We start from the raw sequence: 6,000 nt of genomic DNA, 5'->3' as shown, positions 1-6,000 counted from the left end.
TGCCGGGCGCTGACGAGGTCCTTGGTCCTAACCAAGGTACAAGGAGATATAAGGCATAGCTTTTGCCCTTGATTCTCTCTTGCTGGAAAAGCAAGAAGGTCTAGAAACATTTATTAAGTCCCCACTATGGCCTGAGCCCTCTTCAGCACGATAGTGGTCTAAACCCCAAAATAACTGCTAAATGATTGTTTTAGCAACCATGGTGCCATTCTGAAGAATTCTGAACAAGGCATGAGGGGTGCGAAGTGAAGGGGTTGGCGAGTGGTGGGTCTGAGCCTGGATCTCAGGTTCTTTGACATGAGTTTGCGCCATGATGCTATGTTCTCCCAGCAGGATTTTCAAAGGGGAACTGAGGCACAGAGAACATGTTTGTTTTCTTACTTGGGTGTTTTTAGGCTTCACATACTCCGTCTTTCCTGCAGAAAGCCATCCCTGCCTTCTCTCTCTAAGGACTTGTGGATAAAGGCCCCCCTTCCAGAAGCGTTCTGCAAAGACTTCCAGGCAATGCAGGAAACCTGCTCACACCACATCCCAGCTGCACACACTACTGTTAATTTTCCTTTATTTGTTATCACTGCCACTAATCTGAGCTTTCCAAGAGCACTGCGGGCATGCTGCCCAGTGCCTGGCATAGCGAGGTGCTCAGGAACTTGCCAGTCGAGGTGGCCTTCCGGGCACTCTGTTGCTGTGGATCACTGTCTCTTGGTGATCAATGTTGTTCCCAGGTGTCAGCATCCGCAGGGCCCTGATTCTCCCACGTAGCTGCCGTGGCCGGGAAGCCAGGTGTGGTCTGGTTGAAGAGACTTGGTCTGTGTTCTGAATGTCGGCATTCCTGATGGCGCAGGACACTTCAGGCTTCTCTCCCACGTTGTGGTCTGAGCGAAGGGCGAAGGGAAAGTACTATCGGGGTCTGGAGTAAGGTTGAACTCAGGCCAAGGAGAATCTCAGGCAGGGCTAGCAGGGATGGGAGCTGCTTTGTGGAGGGCTGGGACTAGTTGGGCAGCAAGAGAAGCACCATCCAGATGGGGCTCAGGACAGCCACAGGGCAGGTTGGAAATTCTGGCCAGGAGTGGGTAGAGTCCCAACGCTCCACCCCCTTGTCCCAGTCAGAGTCCTCCCTGGCCTCTGAGGGCCGCTGCCTTGTTCTCCCATCCCAGGATCACCCCTGCTGCAGCTGTGGTTGCCAGAGGCCTCTTCTGAAATTGCAAAACGTGCCACTCTCCTGCTGAAATCCCCTGACAGCGCCATGGTCTGCGGATGTGGTGGGGTCTCCAGGTGGAATAATGACAAATCCCGCTGGGGAAGGTGATCTTGAGTAGGCCACGTGCAGGCTGAGTCCTGAAGGTCCACTGAGTCCTGAAGGTGGATGTTTATGTCAGCAGCAAGTGATGTGCTGGACAGGCAGGGAGCAAGGTGCTCCCTGGCAGAGAAATGGGGCAAAAGCATAAAGCCAGTAGCCAAGCCTGGCGAGGGAGCGCCAAGAATGGGGGAGCTGAAACCTGAGAGTGGGGAGGTGGGAGGTGCGGTGAGGACTCAGGAGGCAGAGGTACCAGGAGTGGACCCCAAAGGGTGTCGTGTGATCACTGAAGTTCACATGTCAGTGAGAAGCCCTGAAAGACGTGGTTTTTTTTGTTTTTTTTTTTCTTGAGATGGAGTCTCACTCTGTCATCCAGGCTGGAGTGCTGTGGTGTGATCTCAGCCCACTTTAACCCCTGCCTCCTGGGTTCAAGCGATTCTCCTGCCTCAGCCTCCTGAGTTGTTGGGACTACAGGCATGCACCACCACGCCCAGCTAATTTTTGTATTAGATGGGATTTTGCCATGCTGGCTAGCCTGGTCTCAAACTCCTGACCTCAAGTGATCTGCCCACCTTGGCCTCCCAAAGTGCTGGGGTTACGGGAGTGACACTGTGCCTGGCCTGTTTTTCACATTTTAACAGTAACGGTAATGTGGTAATAAACACTCTATGCATATATCTTTAATTTGCATCTCTAATTATTTTCCTGGAATGGATTTTTAGAAGGAAAATTCCTGGATAAAGAGACACAGACACTTTTAAGGCTGTTAATACCTGTTGCTGAATTGCTTCCTCAAAAATGTTCTACACATTTTATATTCTCTATTCTGCAGGACACTATAATGCCCGTCTCACTGCGTCCTCATGATCAAGGAGACTGATTACTTTAAAAAGAAGTAGATATTTTGAGAGGGGAAAAAGTATTTAGTTAAAATTAGACTTTCCTTGATTTTTGAAGTGAAAACATTTTCAGATATTTATTTACCTTATTATGTATTTCTTCTGCAGATTGTTCTCTTCCTTTGCCCAGTTTTTATGGGATAATTTTTCTTATTTATTGAGAAGACTTTGTATAATATATTCAACATGCTAACTCTTTATAGTTGACTTTTTTTTTCAGTTTCCTATTTGCTTTTGGATTTTATGAATGTTATAATTTAAATATCTAGATGGTAGCCTCAATAGACCTTAACAACCTCAGGTTGGTGGAGCCAAGGAGGTAGGGAGGAAAAGGGAAGCCCAGGATGACTTGTAGGTTTCTGTCTTGGACACTGGGGAGATGGTGGGAGCCTCAGATGATTCAGGAGGCTCAGAAGGAAGGCATGCCGTACTGCATTGAATGTGCCTGCAAAAAACCCCGGTTGAGATGTTTGAGAAAGAGTTAGGGATAACGTCTGAACCTCAGTCATTATATGCAGCCAAGAGTGTTTATTGAAAGAATGAATGGATGTTTTGATTTAATTCTCAGCAAAGGCCAATGCAGTGGCTCGCACCCATCATCCCGGCACTTTGGGAGGCTGAGGCGGGAGGATTGCTTGAGCCCAGGAGTTTGAGACCAGCCTGGGCAACATGGGGACACCATGTCTCTACAAAAAATAAATTTAAAAATTAGTGCCGGGAGCAGTGGCTCACGCCTGTAGTCCCAGCACTTTGGGAGGCTGTGGTCTTGAACCTGAAGTCAGGAGCTCAAGACCAGCCTGGCCAACATAGTGAAACCCTGTCTCTATTAAAAATATAAAAATTAGCCAGGCATGGTGGTGGGTGCCTGTAATCCCAGCTACTTGGAAGACTGAGGCAGGAGAATCGCTTGAACCTGAGAGGTGGAGGTTGCAGTGAGCTGAGATCACGCCATTGCACTCCAGCCTGGGCAACAGGAGCAAAATTCCATCTAAAAATAATATTAATAATAATAATTAGCTGGGTGAGGTGGTGCATACCTGTAGTCCCAGCTACTGGGGAGGCTGAGGTGGGAGGATCACCTGAACCCAGGAGTTTGAGGCTGCAGGGAATCATGACCCCACCACTGCACTCTGGCCTGGGTGACAGAATGAGACCTTGTCTCAAAATAAACAAACAAACAAACAAACAAACTTTGATGGAGAGTTCTGTGAGGAGACATAAGCTGTGAGTTTGCGTCAGAATCAGAACTAGAGCCCAAGTCTCCATACTCCTGTTCCCATGCTTATTCCTTAGAATCAGATGCATTGTGGAAGGAGAAAAATCAAGCCAGTGGGATATCTGATTTTTTCAACTTCACTCTCCTTTTCTTTTCTTTCTTTTTTTTTTTTAAATAAAAATCTATCTCCACACTCCTCTCCAACCTGTAATTGGCTTCTTCCTCCCCACAGGGAGATGGGCCATGTTTTGGATACCTTAAGCCAGATTAACTTTGGAGACGGGCAGAGGAACGTATCAAATGTTTATCATAACACATCTGCTCTCCATCTGCATTCAGTAATTTAGTCTTTTCTACAACAAGTGGTGTTAATATGGCATAATTGACTTTTCCATTACAGTAGATTAATTAATAGGAATCAATATGTGAGAAACATTAACAAGGTACAGCACAATTAAAACCTTCGACAATTAGTTCTTATTCCCTTGCATTTCTGTCACTAAGGGGGAAAAGCCACCACCACCACCACCAATCACAACAACACGCCTGAAAACTCTGTTTTTCATGAAGAAAGGACAGAGCATTTGGGTTTGTTTTTAGCTTCTGCTTTGTAACCTGGCAAAACCAGATAAAACCCTATAGTATTTTATCGTACAGCCTGCCTATAATTTGGTGTCACTGGCGTAAAAATGCTCCTCCACTGGAAAATTCATGAAATAAGGGTCTTTTCCTTGGGGCTGGATCACGTTGAAAGGTATTTGTCATGGAGGATCTACAGGATGGTGTACGGGGGCCAGGAATGTGTCCCTGCAGGTTGCCAGACTCTTTGTCATTCTGCTGTCCTGCCGCCTTCCACTGTGGCCTCTCATTACGCTGGGGAGCAGGGAAGGAACTTTGCTTTGCAGATCGGCTGCCTTTACGGAGCATTCGGTCTAGAGATGCCCTCTCCGCCTCCCGCTCCATCCGCAGAACGGTTGCAGCCAGGCGCAGCTCTCCATGCTGAGGAGATCAGAACCTGGCATAACTGCCTGCTCATCATAGTCTGAAAAAAATCCACAACTGAGTCTCAGTCACGCTCCCTCATCACTTCTGTCGAACATCATGGCAGTGATGGAAGGAGTGAAGCTGTGTACCAGAGAGGAAAGAGACCAATGTGAAATCTCCTGACAATTAGAGACAGATCCTTGGGGAGAACCCAGATCTCCTTCAGCTCAAAAACTATCACGTGAAAATAAATGTCGAGAGGGTCCACTCACCGCAAGCTCCACGTAATACTAATTTTGGGTTCAAGGATCACTTCCAGAGAGCACGGTACGATCCTGGCCTTACAAATAGTATTATTAAAAATGTCTTGGGGGGTGCAATGTGTATGACTGAATTTCTGATGTATTTATTTGCTCTGTTTGATTTTTCTTAGTTATTTCAAACTGAGAAATTACAGTCCAGGACTCAGAGGCACAAAGATGTGAAGAAGGAAGGGTCTGAAGGAATATCCCTGTGCCCGTGGCCCACATATCTGGGCCTAGGCAGGCTGGGCTGAGGCTGTGGGGTGAGGCCTGGCCAGCTGGCTGCTTCGGGGACCCGCCGGCCCCTCTCGGGCCTCCTCGTGTTGCCTAGAGACCGTGCAACAATGCTTCCCGAGCAGCACTGCGATGATCTTTTCTGAAGTGGCAGCCTCTTCAATTATTTTATTTCCATTATATTATGTTAATTAAATCAGCAAAAAGAACAGAGCACATGCATGTCCAAAGTGGAGTGGCTGTGAAGGGTTAATCGAAATGGCCCTGGCTGCTGCTGGGTGAGCGGGAGCTGCCAGCCAAGGACAGACAATATTCCATCGGGCCCAGCCAGGGTGAACATCAGGAAGCATGGCGGGCTTCCCCTGGGCCTGCGTGTTGGTCTCTGTTTCTACAGTGCACCCGAACCACTGGCTGCCTCTGGTGGGTGAGGATGCGGTTAGAGCACCTGGCTGGGGGCTATAGGGAAGGGACCCTGTGGCCCAATGAAGGACAGCTTAGCACCATGGCCAGACTCTGTAGAAGCACATCCGCCAGCGTGACATGCCACAGTTGACTGTCAGGAATGAAAGATGTTGTGGATAAATCATCTGAATGCTCTCAGGCAATGCTTTTTTTTAAAAAAACAAAACAAAACAAAACACCAGAGTGCTTTGCTGTAGAAATCTTATATTGAATTTCCCAAATAAAAAACAAATAAGAACGGGGCTGCTTTGATACGAGTCAAAAGTGGGGTAGGGGCAACATCTCTCGTGCTCCACCTTTGATGAGGAGCACAGCTTGAAAAGTAATGCTTTTGCTGGAGCCCAGGAGTTCAGGACCAGTCTGGGCAACATAGTGAGACCCTATTTCAAAAAAAAAAAAAAAAAAGAAAATTAGCCAGCCATGGCGGCACTTACCTGTAGTCCCAGTTACTCGGGAGGCTGAGGTGGGAGGATTGCTTGAACCCATGAGGTAGAGGCTGTAGAGAGCCGTGATCACGCCACTGCATTCCAGCCTGGGCCACAGAGCGAGACCCTGTCTCAAAACAAACAAACAAACACACATAAACTAGTGCTTTAGAGCACCCTT

Source organism: Macaca thibetana, chromosome 13, assembly GCF_024542745.1.
Source record: "Macaca thibetana thibetana isolate TM-01 chromosome 13, ASM2454274v1, whole genome shotgun sequence".
NCBI lineage: Eukaryota > Metazoa > Chordata > Mammalia > Primates > Cercopithecidae > Macaca > Macaca thibetana.
The sequence above is the reverse complement of the archived record's forward strand: the minus strand, read 5'-3'. Positions refer to the sequence as shown.